Below are 18,744 nucleotides of genomic sequence, written 5' to 3'. Positions count from 1 at the left end.
GAAATCTAATTCCTCCAGGTTTTACTAGGGAAGAAAAGAATACATCAGAAATTGGGGTATCTGAACTGAAATAGATACCTCTAAGTCATGAAAAATATAAAAAGATTAGGTTTTGAAGACAATTTTCTGTATTTCACGCCAAATTGCAGTACCCACCTGTTTTACACCTGCCATGGATAAACATTGAGACAGTGGAGCAACAATATCAAAATGATCTGGATTGGGGTGCCTGGGTGGTTCAGTTGGTTGAGTTGGTTGACTCTTAATTTAGGCTCAAATCATGATATCATGGGTCATAGGATCAAGTCTTGCATGGGGCTCTGGGATCAATGGGGAGTCTGCTTCTCTCCTTACCTTCTCCCTCTGCCTCTCTGCTCTCTCTAACATAAATAAATCTTTTTTTTTTTTTTTTTTTTTTTTTTAAGGAGGGTCTGAATTGCTGGGTACTCCCATGGAGGGCAAGCAGCCTGGAGAGGAAATATCCTACCAGCAGCAACATTTTCATGAGCTTTACAGGTTAAACCACAGAAATTAGAAGTAAATTTTGTTACGAACCAAAAAAATTTCTAATTGTTTGCTATTACAAGTTAGCTTAGCCTATCCTGATTAATACAGGGACTAGAAGACTCAGTAGGATGATACATTTCTTTTTTTTTTTTTTAATTTTTATTTATTTATGATAGTCACAGAGAGAGAGAGAGAGGCAGAGACACAGGCAGAGGGAGAAGCAGGCTCCATGCACCGGGAGCCCGACGTGGGATTCGATCCCGGGTCTCCAGGATCACGCCCTGGGCCAAAGGCAGGTGCCAAACCACTGCGCCACCCAGGGATCCGGATGATACATTTCTGATAAGAATGTAATAAGGGAAAAAATCTAATTTGGGAGAGACTATTTTATGTTTCAGTACAAAAATATCAGATTCCATGAAAAAGGAAGAGAAAAACCGTAAAGGAAAATGACATAATATATAAAGATAACAGGATGAGAAAAACCAGGGACATGTTGAGATAAGAAAGGATTCTAATAAAATTTAAATTAGATACTGAAATTAAAATTCAACATGCTCTCCCACAAAGTAGGGGGATAATGAACCAAGAGGCAAATAAATGAACAAAAAGAAAGAGAACATGGTAAATGTGAAAATCAAAGAATAGAGAATCAATGAACAGAATGAATAAACAGAGACATAACTGAAGAAAATGTGTCTCAGTCAAAACTTTTTAAAAAGTAAGTTCCCAAATCAAAAGAATTTGCCAATTGATGATGCATTTAGATAAATCTCAAAATATTCTAAGTAAAAGGATTTTTAAAGTACCATAGCATTGACCTGTTTCCAAACTGTGCTTTGGCTAGAAATGAGGAACCAAAATATTTACTGCTAAAAGGCCTGTAAATCTATCAGAAAGGGTCCTTTCATATGTATTTCTCCATCTTTCCTAGTAACTAATCAACACAACTGAACAGTTTTCACTCTAGAGTTCTTTCCTTTGGTCTGACTTGGCAGAGAATTGATGACAAGGTGGAACACCTGACCTATGCACTGACAGAAATGCAGTTCCTTCTCTGCCTCCTCACTTCTCCACCTCCCACTCTATTCCTAGCACTTCCTCCTTTCTACCTAGATGTCCTTCTTTTTTTAGTATAGGGTATCTGGCCTCAATTTTGTAATTACTTTATGGTGTATCATTATTTCTCATTGCATATCATTATTTTTTCATTGTAATCAATGGAATCATCCAGAAGACTTATCTCCCAGGAAATAGGAGAACTTTCCTGGGTGTTCAGCTTTCTTCTTGGGACAGTTTATCATTGTGTGATGTAATGTTGGGTCTCCTTATACATGGTTATTATGTGTGACCATCATTCTCCATCAGTTCTTCCTTTACCTAGGAAGGTATGGTTTCTATACTTTTCTGGACCTCTGGTTTATTCCCAGTGCTTTTCACCCATCTTTCATTATTTATAAGCTAGGAAAAATATCTGTACTGTATAGGGAAGTTTATGCATAAGAGATAAAACAGACGTATGATACATGTGGACAAAATTATGCAAATGGTAAAAAATTAAATGGGCCTCAGAGCTCTCATTGGCCATATGAAATGCTAGCTGGTAATAGAGCAATATATGTGAAACCACTGAGAGGAAAATGTCATGAGCCAAGACTCTTATGTTCAGCCAAATTACTCATGTGCAAAAAAGCAAATAGTCCCTGTCATATAACTTTTTAAGAAAAACTTTTTAATATAATTCATTTGACCAAAAAAATGTTCAAAAAATTAAGAACCTCCAAATAGAAATGTCATATAGGCTATAAGCTAGTTAAACAAAGTTTAGTCTCCATAACTTTTGTAAAAATGGTTAGTTATAAAGCAAAATGTAAATATAAAAATTTTTCCTGAGTAAAATATGTGGTACAAAATTTAATCTTAGGTTCAATACCCAGATTAGGTTAGCAAAGACCAGGCAATTGCTGGGGTAGAGACAGAATAACTGACCACACATTTTTTTCATTTTACACATGGGAACCCAAAAGATACCATTTTCTTGATTTTACATAATCAGAAAAATATAAGGGTGCACTGTTGTACTGTTTACTTATTTATTTTTGCTCATTAGTGATAAGATTTAAAAGACTGACTTATTGCATATTGAAACTTAGAACAGAAATGATAGGTAAAGGAATTTTTATTTGAAACTACATTCTTTGGGATCCCTGGGTGGCGCAGCGGTTTAGCGCCGGCTTTTGGCCCGGGGCGCGATCCTGGAGACCCCAGATCGAATCCCACGTCGGGCTCCCGGTGCATGGATCCTGCTTCTCCCTCTGCCTGTGTCTCTGCCTCTCTCTCTCTCTCTCTCTGTGACTATCATAAATAAATAAAAATTAAAAAGAAAACTTTTAAAAGAAACTACATTCTTCTGACCTCTGGGTATTTCCCATCTCTCCCTCATCTTTTTGATGACCCCATCCCTATCTCAGAACTACTTCTTCCTCCTGAATCTTTCAGCTTCCATTATATACCCACAGAATCAGCTTCACTCTGTGCTTTTTTCTTCATCATTCACCTGGGAAAATAACTTTTCTGCCGACACAGCCCTTCCTCTCCCCTAAGCTTCTTGGTTGACAATCTTCCTCATATTGCATGTATTAACAGGTTGTCTACCTGTCCTTCTAGAATAAAAGGCACACAGCACCCAGCGAAATTGCCCATTTCTCCCAGGCACTTAATACAGAGCAGTAATAAGCAATACTCCACTCACCTGTTTCTGCACCTGTTTCCTATTTCTCCCAAGCTGCTCTGATCTTTCTCTAGCTCCTGATATAACATATCCTTAGAAGGGATCCTTCCAACAATTAACGCTCCCCATCCTACCTCCTCACACTAATAAAAGCAAAAAACAGAATAATGCTAACAGTGAACAACAACAGCCAAAGGAAACCCAAAGTAGCATGCTGGTCATATTTTCTATCTGGATTATAGTGTCTATTTGCCTAGACCATTATTTCTCCCAGGCCTAATGCCTAGAGGTATGTGCTAATTTGCCAAGCTGCTTTAATATTTAGTGAGGAGCCACAGCCGACCAATAATTTTTAATAGCTTGTCCTCTATTGATTTCAACCCACACATTAAAGAGCCTAATAAAAATTTTAAAAGGATAGGTGAAGGGACATAAGGACAACAGAAAGTTAATAGCCTTGTCCACCTTCATTTGAAGAGAACAAGAGGATTATTTCAACTTCTATGCAGTTTGTATATTAAGACAATTGCTGCTTGCAAACATCTTTCAGCAATGTTTTTTTTTTTTTTTTTAAGATGAGCTTACATAATACATAAGTTCTTTAACTGACATGGTTGTATTCCTCAGCAAACTCTAAAATAAGTAATTTCTGATGAGGAATAGATGGGCTTGTTTTATAAATCTGAAACCCTTGTGGGCATAGCAATGAAATTTAAAATGAAAAATAATTCCCAACAAATGAATGACACTTTTGGTGTTGACTTCACCACCGTCACCACAGCCACCACTACCATCACCCCAACTATCTGATTCAACATGGGGCTGCAACAGGTAAAGCAAAAGCCTTAAAACTCAAGGAATGTATTTGCAGTTCTTGAAGCTCCAGGCCTGAGACTTCAAGACAAGGTCTATGCTCATCTCTGGTATTGACTTGGGAAAAAGTAACTGAGGTAGCCAATACTCATCATTTTGGAAAGAAAGGATTCACTCTGAAGCAGCCTTCTAATTTAGTACAGGAAACAAGTACCATATTTCTTTTGGATTATAGATAGGGAGTCTTCCTCTGAGATGGACATAGATTTAAGTCCTCCCTCAAGCAAGAAGCTCTCCATGAAATCCCCACAATCAAGGACAGGCCCTGTCCTTCAAAAACCATAAGCTTAAGCCTCAGGGATCAAGCAAAAGCCCTGAAGACAGTTGGCTCAAAGTTTAAATCAAAGTTCTTCTACAACTGCCACTGGGCAAGTTATTTAAAACCACTCTTTGTATTTTTTTCTTAACTAAAAAATAGATTTAATAGATTATATGAAAAAGTAAAGATAGTATATTAAGTCACTTTGGACATAGTAGAAACATTTTATTACATCATGTGCTATGTGCTAAATTAGTGCTTTACACAGAAAAGTCTCAATGATTTTAGAGGGAAGTAGTCACTACAGCTTGGGAAGGAAAAGGAAAGACTCATAAGTACAGTGACCATATCATTTCTCTGCCAAAATGGGACACGTTTGAATGACAAAGAGGGAGACAAGAGACATGAACTGTGCATGTTCCAGACCATCCGAGAGGTATGGTCAGCAGACATTTGATTTAAGTTTGAAGAGAGAATGGAAATGAAATGCCAGGAATACCGTGAGATGCAAAGGCTTCATGCCATGTAGGGTTTTTATGAACTGTAGCTAAAGAAGCCTGATCAGGGTGGCTCAGTTTGTTAAGTGTCCAGCTCTTGGTTTCCACTCACATCATGATCTCATGGTCATGAGATTGAGTCCCACATCAGGCTCCACAGTGGGTGTGGAGACTGCCTAAGAGTCTCACTCCCCTGCCCCTCCCCCACTCGCTCTCTCTTTCTTAAAAAAGAAAAAAAAAGAAGCCTGGTCAGTCCTTATTAAAGAATTCTTTTGAAAGCATAGTGTATGATAAGGATAGAGGTAGACAGAAGAAGGATTTAAGTGGCAAAATATTTTAAATGCTAAAATAACAACTTTGCTATTATCTCTTTGAACATAAAGAGCCATCGGAAGTATTGGTGGAGAATAGCAAAATGCAAAAATAGTATATTCAGGTCAATTTAGAAGAATGCCTAAAGCAAGAAATATTCGGAAGAAAATTTGAGAGAGTCATAACTAATTATGAAGAAATAAGAGGAAACTGAACAGGATTTCATGAGTTGAAAGCTATTTGATAGAAAGAAAAAGCCAACACTGGTGATAAAAACTGATGACACATTATGTGTCACATAATTTTTAGAAGTATCTCAACATGAAGAATAAAATACAGAAGAGATTTCATCCTTGCTAATTTGTATTCACTGAGAAGTTCTCAGCAGGTGATAGTATCATCTTAGATGAAGATGCTTTACAAGATGCATCCCTGGGACCTTGACTTTGTAATTTACATTGAACAACCATTGGAGAAGTAAGCTAATCCTGGACTTAGGCCTAAGAGTCCAGTTGGTCAAGTGATCTAAGACCATATATCAAGGCCATGAAAAGCTACATAAGAAAGAGAAAAGTCAAGCTTAATTATGGATATAAGTAGGGTAGGAAGGGCAAGATTCTATCTGGGAAATCAGATAATGGAAATGAGGGACCTAGACAAGGACTTTGGGAAAAAGATCTCTGGGCCAAGAGTGAAAAGATATGGGGATTTGCCAACCCAAAATATGCCATTTTGGCACAAGGATTATTTTGAACTGAAGGCAATTGAGAATTAATAGGAAAAGAATTCTCTGCTCTCCCCTTGTCTGCCTAAGTTCAGGGCATAAATTTCACTTTGAACAAAGTGCCTCCCTCTCCAACCCCCTGCTTCCTTTCCCCAACTCCCATTCCAGGTAGAGGGGAGCCATGCTTATCAATGAAGAGGGGGAGTTGACACCAAGAAAGTTTGCATATATGGACCTCATTAAAATAATTTTTATCTTCCATTAGTTTCTCCAATATATCTCCTAGTTATTCTCCACAACTTATTGTCTCATACGGCCCAAATCCTCCTTTTGTTAAAAGGGTGTGTAAGCATTTGAATCTAACCACTTCTTTGTGTTTCATTTCTTTTCTGTAACTCCTGTGCATGAAAAAATTATAAGAAGTATGTTCCTTTCCTCCTACTGATCCATCCTTTCTTACTTAATTTGCAGTCCCTAGGTACAGAACTAAGAGGGTAGAAAAAATTTTTCTTCCTCAACACTCATTTTAACCATGAGAAAATCAAGGAAATTCCTACTTACCTAACTGCAAATCTCTTGCCCTTTCCAATAAGATACACTGGAGTTCCATCCATATTATGCCTCCTGACACAGGTAGGAAATGGTTTCAAAGAATGGATGCCCTTGAAGTCACAGGAGACAAAAGGCTCACCTGGCTGGGTGGGAGGAAAGTAAGTGGAGAACAAGGCAGTTTCTGACTCTGGCAGGATTATTCTAAAGCAATTTCTGCATAATTTCTCTATATGTAAAATCCCTGAAGGCCAACAAATGAGTGGAGACTGAAGTAACTTGATCTACTAATTCTTTTTTTTTTTTAATTATCTTTATTGTGCCCTTTCTCTGAGCTAGTATATTGGATATAGCTAGTGCTATATATAGGAAAAAAGCCAGAAATATCACAACTTCAACTCTTGGATCAGCTGGATACAAAGTAATATTGAATGAAAGAGTCACAATGAAATATGTTAAAATGGTGTCCTGTCCTACTCTTCTCCCCTTGCAAAAAATAAATAAATTAATTAATTAATTAAACTGAAGGAATTGATGACTAGTGACAGTCTCTACAGAACACTGTGGAAATCAATTAAACAGAATCTTAAAAATGCCTCAGGGTGTAATTGATAACATGATGAGACAAGAAAAAAATCACAAGTATGAAGTTAAATCCAAAAATTCTTACTTAGAGAAAATGCAGAGGCTTCTTGTATCCCACAGGACCAATCTGGAAAACTATCAGTGTTTGGAGAGGTGAGAATCAGAGAATAATTGTTGTTGTTTGTTTATTCTTGACAGTTTTAAAGGACAATTTCTGTTGGGGGGAAAATTTCTGTTTCCTACTTAGAAGTTCCTTCTAGGGCAACCCAGGTGGCTCAGCAGTTTAGCACCCGCCTTTGGCCCAGGGCGTGATCCTGAGTCCTGGGATCGAGTCCCACGTCGGGATCCCTGTATGGAGCCTGCTTCTCCTTCTGCCTGTGTCTCTGCCTCTCTCTCTCTCTCTCTCTCTCTCTCTCTCTGTTACTCATGAATAAATGAATAAAATCATTAAAAAAAAAAAAAGTTCCTTCTAAACCCAAGACTGTTCCAGGAAAACTTTTTAAGGCTCTTTCTTGAACTTTGGAAATGGATTTTGCATAAACATATAATCTATTTACTTAATTGCTTCAGTAGATTATCATTCCTCAAATTCAGAGGTTTAAAAACATCACTGATATGAAACACGATCAGAAAAGGAAAAAAAAAAAAATCAATGTTACAAAGGTTAGGTGCCAGACCAGTGAATGAAAGGCCAGGATTTTGTCCATGGTGGTCTCTCAATTAGATAACTGCCATTTTCAGTATTGAAACCTATTCATTGTTGATGTGATTTTCATAAAACATTAAAATGGTTCAAATATTTTCTTGAATTACAGCCCAGTCAATTTAGGCACTTAGATCTGGCTAAGCACTGGTTGCTAGATTTTCTTAGTGTGTTATCCACTAAGCCACACACAACGCTAAGAAAATCTTAATTCCTATTAAAATGTATAAAGTTGGTCAAAATAATTTGTTTTTTGCAGAACACAATTGTCTGTTGTTTCATTTCAATATTAAAGGTTCAATGATCTCTAATGATCTCTATCATGAGAATTAAAATATTAATGCATTTGGTACTAACACCATACAGTACTTCAGCTCTTAAATAATTTTTTGAATCATGAGGCTATTTCAGGGAAAATAACTCAGGAAGATCAGATACCTGGAATGTATTGCTCTAAAATTAAGGTAAAATTATTGTACCCTATTAAAATTTGTAATCTTTTGTTAATGAAGTTTAGAAAGACAGCACATTTATCGCAGGGAAGCCAGGGGAAAGGAAGTAGTAATTATCAGAATATATGCACCAAATCATTATTCTACCTCATTCCTTATGCATTTAAACTGTCTCTCTCCACTACACAAGTCTTTTGTAATAAAAGCAGAAGATTTTGATAGCCTACTTAGTGTAGATTTAGATGCAATCCACAGCTAGTTTTAAAAGAAGAAAAATCTTAAATTTTATTACCAGAGTTCCCAGATTAATTAATGGCAGAATGGTTAAATTTCCAGATACATGTTGGTCTTGTTAACACATAATTGATTCCAACTCCTCAAAGACAGTTCCTCCTTTTTATGCCAGACATCTAGGTTGTAAAATAAGGTAAGGTCCGTGAGGAATACAGCATAGCAAGACAGGTCAATGCAGGCTTTGTTCATTGACAGCTTTCTAAAGTTATTATTAATCATAATAATACCAACAAATGTTTGAGTGCCTACTATGTGCCAAGCATTTTATAAGATTCTCTTCTGTAAACTTGACAGCAACTCTATGTGTTCTGAATTAATATTTTCCTTATTACATGAATAAAAATTTTGTGACCCAAAGAAATTAAGTAACTCGTTCAAAGTAATTCACCTGGTAAATGGCATACCTTGGATTTGAATCAAAAGAGATGATACTCGAGTCTGTGGTTTATCACTGAGCAAAGCTGTAGTCATCAAATCATCTGATAAATTTCTTTGCAAAGTCAGACAACTTTTTAAATTGGGCAAGCTATTTCACTAACATTTTTATTTCATTACTACCTAAAAATGACGAACCTACCAGCAAAACTAGGCAAAAGCTTATCAGCTTCTCCACTTTTAGAAGTATGAGACTCTCAAAATATGTCTATATATTTAAAGTCTGTATCACTTCTTTATCATGCCTGTAGCAGTTTTATGATCAGATGAGAAAAAATGTCCCATCTCTCCCCTCTGGCTGGCTGGCCAATCCATAGTGCCCTCCTGCAGTAATATCCCTATCTGGAAAAGCACAAAGCCCCAAAGACATTTCAAAGACCACTTCTGTGAAGCTTTCCTTAGCTGTCGCAAACAAAATGAGGCAGTTCTGCCTCTATGCTCTCTTAACACTCGGTTTTTACCTCCATCAGAGCACAAACCACAGAGCATTCTAAATGATCTGCAGTGAATCATCTTCGATGCTAGACCACACTCCAGGACTGTCTCTCAGGTTTCAGTGAAACTGTTGGTGAACATAGTAAATCTATTTCTCAGTCTTCCATTTTCCTAAAGCATGTCGGAATCATGGATTATTATTGCAATATTCTCCTCAAGAGTCTGCCCAAATTATTATTCTAAAAAATAAACAAACAAAATCAGTGTTTTTAGCTTTGTAAATGGGAAAACCAAAGAATAGCCCAAACAATTGATCATGAAGTCATAAATTGTCTGAAGCCTCTGCTTTAGGAAAGACTCTTGAATAATAGAGAATTCGCAAGACTGTATGTGTTCCATTTTGTACTACTCTTTACCACAAACGTTCCAAAGAACTTAAATGATTGAGAAAATGTAAAATTAATATTTAGTCTTTTGGAAACTAATTTTGTGAATAATTTCATTTTAATAACCTAAAACAAAAAAATAACCTAACACTATGGTTATGAATGAGTATCCACTTTAGAAATTAATGGTTTAGTTGCTGAAACAAAAAAGTGATTAACTTTATAATCAATTAAACTGTTACAATCAATGTAACTCTATATCATCACTTTCATGCAAAATAAACAATGAATATCTTGAAAACTGTAAATTACATACATCCTGTAGACCCTAAAATAAAAGGGAAATTAAAGACTACTTAGCAAAAGCAAACTCGGTTTTCCCTTAAAGAAAAAACATAAAGAACTTTTAAAAAGATGAAATATTCACATTCGTGCTCCTTCCTAATAATTCCTATGAATCATTCAGTCTTATTGAAATATACCATTACTACTTAATTAATAGAACATTCTCACATATATATGTGTGTGCATTGATTTTTAATTTTTGTTGCATCAATGTAACCAGAGCTTCAAACTTTGTTATATTAAAAGCAAATTATTGAGATTTTAGCCAGCTCCTACTCTGCCTGGAGCCATGAAATAAAAAGTGGAGGCAGACAAGATGTAGATATTCCAAACATGGAAGAATCACTGTAGCACAAAATAGTCAGAAAATTCCAGAAATTTGAACCTAATTTAATGATGTTCTCAGAGAGATCCTGAGGATGCAAGATGGCTATTTCCTACCTAAACAATAATCCCAAGCTGGATGAACATTCAGCTACCACAGTTGCTGAAAGCACTTCAGAAGAGAGTTCACTTTTGCCCCTATAATGATGTCTTTGTTGGGTTTGTATGTTCTTGTGTAGACACATGCATAGTACAAGTGTAAGTGCTTAAGTATGTTCCATAGGTAAGGAAAGAAGGAAAAATATGCAAGCAAGTTTATGAACATAATGGCAATGTATGGTTGGTAGCTGAAGCAGATAGACAATAGGTGATTAGCAGAAGACAGGGAAGCAGGCTGAAATGACTGAGTGCCTTACTAAGGACCTCCATTTTGTCTCCTGTAATACCCAGGGTCATATTTCTTATCAACTCAAATAAGTCCTTTTTTCAACACCAGAAGCAATGGTATTTGCCATAGGCAGAAAAAAAGTGAACCCCTAAAGTGTCCTAATTCCCAGAACCTGTAAGTGTCACTGTACATGGCAAAACAGACTTTGCAGATGTACTTAAGTAAGATCTTAAGGTAGAGAAATTACCTTGGATTAACTGGGTGAGCCCAGTGTAATCACAAGGGAAACTGGAGGGGTAGAAATAGAGAAGGAGATGTGATGATGGAAGCACAGGTAGAATAGATGTGGCCATGAGCCAAGGAATATGGGCTACCTCTTAAAGCTAAGAAAGGCAAGGAATGGACCCTGCCACAAAGCCTCTAGAAGGAACAAGGTTCTGCCAAAACCTTGATGCTAGTCCTGTAAGTCCTATTTCAGAATTCTGGCACCCAGAAAAGTCCAATAAGAAATCTCTGTTGTTTTAAGTCACTAAGTTTGTGACAATTTGTGACAGCAGCCATTGAAAACAAATCTAGGTTCTTTGTTGATTTTTGTTGTGGTTTACATTGTTCTCTTCAAGAATGCATTTTCTTCCTATATTGAGTGCTCCTTGTTATGCCCTATTTTTGTACCATAATGTAGAAAGTACTTATAAATCAGTGTCAGTATATGCTCTTACACATCAGGGTGTTTCCTTCAACTTAAAAGGCAAGAAATATTAAAAAGTCCTGAAAGGTCATTCAAAAGTGCTATATGCTAACTCCTATGTGTTTGCAATATATCCTTTATCTCAGCTCAACCCTTGTCCTCCTCCACATTGCAAAAGATTAGGCACAGAATCCAGATTGTGACAGACACAATGTGGGCCAGTGTAAATGGGGTGGCATAATAACTCTGGAAAGGACTGGGGTTGTGCAAGATTATGTGGCAGAGTACCAAAACAAAACAAAACAAAACAAAACAAAACCCAAGAGATACCAAAAGATTTCCATCAGCCAATCAGGAAGAGCCAGTCAGGAAGCTATCACAAAGTCCTGCTCCCTAAGCAGCAGAAAATGCAATGATAATGAAATAGAAAACTAAATTAAGTTCAACATGCCCTTTAGGAGACTAACAGAACAACCAGTGCACCAACGTGATCTGCAGCCTAGTGAGTTTTGTTCCAATGGGAAATCAAGTTAGCTGATCTATCTTGGAACACTACCACAACTTCGTAGACCAGTGGACTACTCTATGCAGGTGAGTCCTCTCAAGCTTTCAAAGATTGCTTTCTAGATCTTCAGTGACCCCGATAAGAGCAGGTGAATTTGGGAGTCCTTGAGGGTACCAATAGTTTGGGTAAGGACTTGTCCCTCAGAACAAGTGCTTTTCTTCATTTTGTGTTTCTCTTCATCTTGGACCCAGCCCCATCAGCCTATCCACCCATTAGCAGATCAGTAGCTCTGATAGTAAAATCTACACCAGAGAATTAATGTTAATATTCCTTATCCATGTGCTCTTCCAGCAATGTGCCAGGGATTATTCTTAGCATGATTGTCATTGGTGATAGTCCCCATGGGGAATTGGGACAGTAGAAAAGGTAAATCAATGATTTAAAAGGTCAACTAGAATTCTGGTACCTACCAGATGAATAAAGTTTTTCCTGTCCCTTCTCCCAAAAGAGGTCTTCCCATTGAGACTTAGTTCTAACTCTAGGGAAAAAGAAGTGATCCTGTTACAGGTTGGAAAGATACCTCCTGACAGTCAGTTATAGTGCCTGTGTCTCAGAAGGTAGAACAACAGGGCCAGAGGATATACTGGAATGGCTGTGTGGCATATAGCTTCAGGTGGAGAACATATCTTGTGTAGTTTATAGTCAATTATATTCCTTGAGGTGGCTGAGTCTATTACAGGGATCTCTCAATTACTTGAACAGCTGAAAGTTATCTGTTATAGGTCCTTTTATGTGTCAGGTATTCTGTTCATATTGGAGATACAGATATGATTAGGACACAGCCCTCCACAGACAAGGATAAGGAGAGTTACAATGTTCTAAGTCTGAACCTTAGCTCCATCTCTGAGGAGGTGTGAGACTTTGAGCAACTTCTAGTGTTTCATTCTCATTTATAAAGTGAAATATTAAAATCCTTATCATCTGATTAGGGTAGTTGGATATTGCTTCTATTGAATAGCTTAGAATTTAGTGGAGAGATAAATGGACACACAGATGCCTAAATGCTACGAGAGAGGTATTTGCATGTATGTGGAAGCACAGGGGACTTAGCTGGAGGGGAACGTGATAAAGAATTTGTAGGAACTGGTGGAAGGGCTTGCAATCAAAACAACACCCTGATGTATGAGATTTAGGGACAAAGGCTCCTCTATGCTCATTTAGCCAGACCAGTCCTAATAGAGCATCCTATACAACCTAAAGGTACAGGCTGACTTTCCATGGTGCTCTTTCTTGTTGGAGAGTAAATTGGAACTAGTAAAATAGAATACTTATTTATTTATTCATTGATTCATTTAGCTATTATTTGTACAGAGAAGTAACAAACTTCAGTCAGTCTGAGGATTTCATTGAAATGCCAACGCTAAGGCAGGAGTTCAGCTGCCCCTTATTCTGGGCATTGATTGAGCTCAATTGAATTGATTAGCATAGATTCCTTTCTCTTTTCTCCACATAAACCTGCTAGTGTAGATTCAATGTTAATCAAAATATACTTCAAACAATGAAATTGGACCAACTTAAATTAAGTAGAGAAATTAAGAAATAATTTCTATAATTATAATAAAATTGCAATCTATTTAAGAAATTTAAATTGCATTGGGATTCCCTAACTGGATGCCCCTTGTTGGCCATTTTATTAGATGGCATAATTCAATCTATATTAGTAGATCTCCATATATCAGATGAGAAGCTTAATAGCAGATCAGTTTATATGTATTCATGGAGCAGCATTCTCTACTAAAGTGTCTTAGTCTCTTGTACAATTTGAGTCATATTTAGGGTGTATGATTTATTGGAACAGAGTAATTTTTTATGGTCTTTTATAATCCTAAATCCTTATATCCATGCAACAATTGCACCGAGGGTCAGTTTCTCCCCTCTACCCAATCCTATTTTTCTCACTTCTTTACAGTGTATCTCCCAAGAGCACTACACACTATACACTCTGCAAGCAACTTTACGTCTCAGTCTGTTTCCGGTAACCCAATCTAGCATGTGATTGTCAGTCAAAATGGCCCCTTTGAGAAGCTTTACACAAATTTTAATCATTTTCTCCTTGCTCAGAAGCTATTGAGGATTCCAATTGAGCATCTGTTTTTAGGACCAGAAGCACAGATATCTACCCCAAAGTGCCAAATATTTACCATCTGGGGATACGTATGTATATTTTTTGGAAATGGCCATAAGTTATTCTAAGCTGAATCCAAAAAATGAGTTTTATAATTAAGTTATAGTCTACTATTTAGGATACAAAATTAAGTGCAGCTAAATGTGCCTAAATGGTGATCAAATTGGTTTGAAAACAGTATCTAAAAAGATGCTAAAAAAGTTTTTAGCAAGAGCAACATCAGTGAAATAGATATGTAGGCTCCCAGGAGAATTACTCAGAATGATAACTTTCATATCCATGTGTAGCTTCTGTTATTATTATTAAAAATACCAGTTCCATCATTTTATGGTTATGATGAAGTTGCAGCCATAAAACACAAGTTAGAGTCTATTTTTCCCCTCTATAATCCATACTTTAAGGCCTAAAGAGTCCCAAGGAAAAATGGGACTTTAGGACCTAAGTGGGAGGTTCTAAAGAAATGAGGAAGTTTAAGGAGCATTTGGTACATTTTCCAATGCAAGGATTTGAGCATTTTTATAGGTTAATGGCAGGTATTGTGTCTTATCCATTTTCCATCCCAAGCTCCTGTCCCAGTGCCTGATACATAGCAAACTTGTGCGAGTAACTAAATTATTCAATTACAAGGGAAATGCTAGAAACAAGTAGGCTTTCTGGGCCCCAGCTGGTAAAAACTATCAGAAATGATAAATAAAATATTATAATAATGGTATTATTTCTTATATTTGTGTAGCTTATTTTGTATATCTATGTAGCATCTCCTATATTCCCCCCTCAACTTCGTATTCCCTTTAGTTTTTAGCTGAACCCTAAAAGTTTAAAGGAACTATATGCTTATTTGCATGATATGAGGGGCTGACTCTTCAGTAAGTCTTAGTAGTAGAAGAATCCAAAAAATAAAGTAGGTAGAGGTTATTGCAAAGATGAAAGAAAGGATGAGTTCTCCCTAAGGTCTAGGAGTGAAAGAAGGGAAACATAAGGAGACACCTCAGCCTGAAAACAGGCTCCAGGCTTCTCAAAGCAGAAAATTCTCATGGCTCACCAAACAGGAATCACTGATGTAGCTATAACCAATGGCATATGGTTAAGTGTCAAAAAGGATAGAGCTGACCATTTGTGCTGTGCAAAGCAGGAAGACCAGAGGTCAATATACACTGGAAAAATCTTCAGGAGAAAAAAAGAGAAAGAGCTGTGATTGGAACGAAAAACCATCAGATCAAAAAGGACTGTTCAGGAAGTGCTGGAGGGAGAAGGCAATCCCACAGTAAATGAAGGTTTAGAGGCAGAAATGGTCCTGACATCCATGGCTACCCTGTGGCTGACCCATTGCAATCACATCCTATTCATAAATCATTGATAGAAAGTATGTGGGCCAGACCTGGACCAGGCACCGGGAAAGCTACAGATGTGTATAGATGAACATTCCCTCCAGAGTTTCCACAGCAGAGCCACAGAAAGAAAACCAACACTCATGAAACCATTAACCCTAAATATTGTAATTATCTGGGAACAGAAATTCAGAAAAGTAAGACACAAATCTGAGAAAGTTTCATGAAGAAAGACTTCGAGCTAAACTTTGAGAGGTGGCCAGAATTTTGATAGGTAGCTCTGAGCAGAAGGAAGAGCATCAGGGGCATCAAAAATAAGCATGATTTTTGTTCTGTAGGACAAAAAAGGCACACTGGATCCTATGAGAAAGTAAGACTGAATATATAAATATTGAGGCCAAACTGAGACAGTCAGGGATCTTGGGAACAAGCCCCTGCATACCCAGGACATTTCCTGGTGGCTGTTAGCACTTTTCTTGCAGAACGACCTGTTGGCTGCTACTGCTTTTTCTTACAGAGCAAAGCACCAGCCAAGATGCAAGGCTAGACTCTTTGAACTAGTCTAAGACAAGATGTCCACCAAATTTGACTTTTACTGACTTTCCCTCATTATTTAAATACATGCCCAGAAGTGGAGACTTAACATGCAAATGAAACATATAGGACATATGAAGCAGCATGTTGTGTAAACTGTAGCTGTGCACCTAACTTCTGGTATGTCCCTGCTCCTACATGCTTAAACGTGGCTCCTTTCCCACCTGGGCTCCTTTAAAACTTTCACTGGCTGTTGTTCGGGGAGTCAGTCTGATACCTTTGTGATGACTGTGTGTCCATCCAGCTGTAGGTGTTGCCTCAGTAAGTCTTGCCTGTGCTTTTAAATATTGGGTCTAGCTTCATTTCTACTGTTGCTGGGTCCACGGACCTGAGTCTGATAACAAATGACAGGACTTCAAGAGAACAAGAGAACTTGGATTTGAGGTAGATGATGAGGAAGCACATCATGGAGGGGAGGCAGCTGGGAGACATTAAAGACAAAGCCACCCACCTGCAGGCAGCTGTGACTGCCCAAATCAAAATTGATGAAGACCTCAACTAGGCAGCATAAATGGGAATAGGAAAAGGGAGATTCTAACAAAACATTTCAGAAAGCCCAACAAGATGACAAGAGGGTGGAAACAGAGATGAATCCAAAGTGATGTTGCTCACAGAAACTAGATTATTGGGAAGGGAACTCAGTCTAGGAAATATACAAGAAGTTTGGTTTAAAATATATTAAATCTTGGGATCCCTGGGTGGCGCAGCGGTTTGGCGCCTGCCTTTGGCCCAGGGCGCGGTCCTGGAGACCCGGGATCGAATCCCACGTCGGGCTCCTGGTGCATGGAGCCTGCTTCTCCCTCTGCCTGTGTCTCTGTCTCTCTCTCTCTCTCACTGTGTGTCTATCATAAATAAATAAAAGTTTAAAAAAAAATAAAAAATAAAAAAAAATAAAATATATTAAATCTGGCAAGGGCACAGGCTATGGAGTCTGAAGGTCTTGCCTGCTTATTCCGAGGCTCAGTCACTTGACGGCCTCATGGAGATCTGCCTTCAGCACATTTTTCACCATAACTCAACTAGTCTGGTCTGCCATTCAGCTGCTCTTCCAGAATTACTGGAGCCGGGAACCAAGCTGGCAAGATAGACTTTCCCTCACTGTGGATAATGGAGAATTTTACCAAGGTTTAAGCATGATTATTTTGTTGTTGTTGTTGTTCAGATCATACGTAGTAAACAATCAGGAAATCCTACTGATTGTTAGGTTCATTACAGCACATCTACTATGTTCTACGTTTTGACCTAGACTTTTTCAATCATATCTCACTTAAATGTTAATCCAATGTAAAAGATACTGTTAACCCAATCTGTTAAAAAAATAAATAAATAAAACAGGGATGCTGGGTGGCTCAGCAGTTGAGCATCTGCCTTTGGCTCAGGGCGTGATCCCGGGTTTGGGGATCGAGTCCCACATCAGGCTCCTTATGGGGAGCCTGCTTCTCCCTATGCCTGTGTCTCTGCCTCTATGTGTCTCTCATGAATAAATAAATAAAATCTTTGAAAAAAATAAAAATAAAAAAATAAACAAGTTCAGAGAAGTTGAATTCCAAATTCACAAAACTATTGCAAGTAGAGCAAGAATTCCAACCCAGCTCTTTTTTAATCCAAAATCTATGGTCTTTCACTCAGATACAGAGAGAGTGCTGATCAAAACAATTGCATAAGAACAATTGCATATGGCATGATTCAAAATATATTCTGGGAACAAGATGAGATAGAAGCAATTAATTGGTCAAAAGTTCTATAATTTCACTCCTGAGAACTATCAAGACCTAAATGGCTGCTCTCTAGTTTTAAGGATTTATTGACACCTAAATTTTTAGATTTAGAACATCTGTATTTACCATTTATCATTAACCATTTTAGGAGCAATAATGTGTTTCAAAAGATAATTTAGGAATCAAATTTCATTACATTTTCATCAGTAAAATCAATATAGTCAATACAGATGGGGAAAGAACATTTTATAAAGGAAAAATACAAATGGTCAAAAACTTAATGAATACATTTCTAACATCATTAATAACAAAAAAATGAAATTAAAGAAGTTACCATTTTTTTATCTCCCAAATAGCCCAGAATTATTTTTTTTTAAATCCAGTTGATGAGAATGAGTGAAAATTATCATTCTCCTATACTGTTGATTAAAGTTCAAATTGGTATCATCTTTCTAAAAGACAAGTTGCAAATAAAAATCATCAGAATGTACAAACCCTTTGACCCAGAAATTTCTTAAGTACAAGTACATTCATCATGATGTTATTTAAAGTAGCAAAAAATTTTAATCAGCCTAATATCCAACAATAATTAATGATCAAAGTTGGAGGTATCGTACAATAGAATGCACTGCAGTTATTAAAAATCACATTATGTAAGAATATAAATGACCTTAAAGGGGATCCCTGCGTGGCGCAGTGGTTTAGTGCCTGCCTTTGGCCCAGGGCACGATCCTGGAGACCCGGGATGGAATCCCACGTCGGGCTCCCGGCGCATGGAGCCTGCTTCTCCCTCTGCCTATGTCTCTGCCTCTCTCTCTCTCTGTGACTATCATAAATAAATAAAAATTCTAAAAAAAAAAATGATTATAGCTCATCATTAAATAAAGAAAAACATCTTTCAAAATAATGTTATACTATAATTCAATT

General features: G+C 37.3%; 2 long non-coding RNA genes across 4 annotated transcripts in view; one reads left to right on the top strand and one right to left on the bottom strand.

Annotated features, from left to right (window-relative positions):
• LOC111092470 overlaps positions 1-18,744 on the bottom strand; it is an 85,794-nt gene that overhangs the window by 27,110 nt on the left and 39,940 nt on the right. For 2 of the 3 annotated variants that reach the window (XR_005378174.1, XR_005378176.1), the window contains 2 exons: positions 8,485-8,602; positions 6,465-6,598 (listed from right to left, as the gene is read on the bottom strand). The exons of the other annotated variant lie outside the window; for it this stretch is intronic. This is a non-coding gene — a long non-coding RNA (uncharacterized LOC111092470). Of the gene's footprint in view, positions 1-6,464; positions 6,599-8,484; positions 8,603-18,744 lie in introns of those variants that run through there. 3 annotated transcript variants of the gene reach the window in all.
• LOC119865825 overlaps positions 11,887-18,744 on the top strand; it is a 44,753-nt gene continuing 37,895 nt past the window's right edge. The window contains exon 1 of the long non-coding RNA XR_005378177.1: positions 11,887-12,078. This is a non-coding gene — a long non-coding RNA (uncharacterized LOC119865825). The remainder of the gene's footprint in view (positions 12,079-18,744) is intronic.

This window comes from Canis lupus, chromosome 25, assembly GCF_011100685.1.
Source record: "Canis lupus familiaris isolate Mischka breed German Shepherd chromosome 25, alternate assembly UU_Cfam_GSD_1.0, whole genome shotgun sequence".
Classification (NCBI taxonomy): domain Eukaryota; kingdom Metazoa; phylum Chordata; class Mammalia; order Carnivora; family Canidae; genus Canis; species Canis lupus.
The sequence above is the reverse complement of the archived record's forward strand: the minus strand, read 5'-3'. Positions and strand labels throughout refer to the sequence as shown.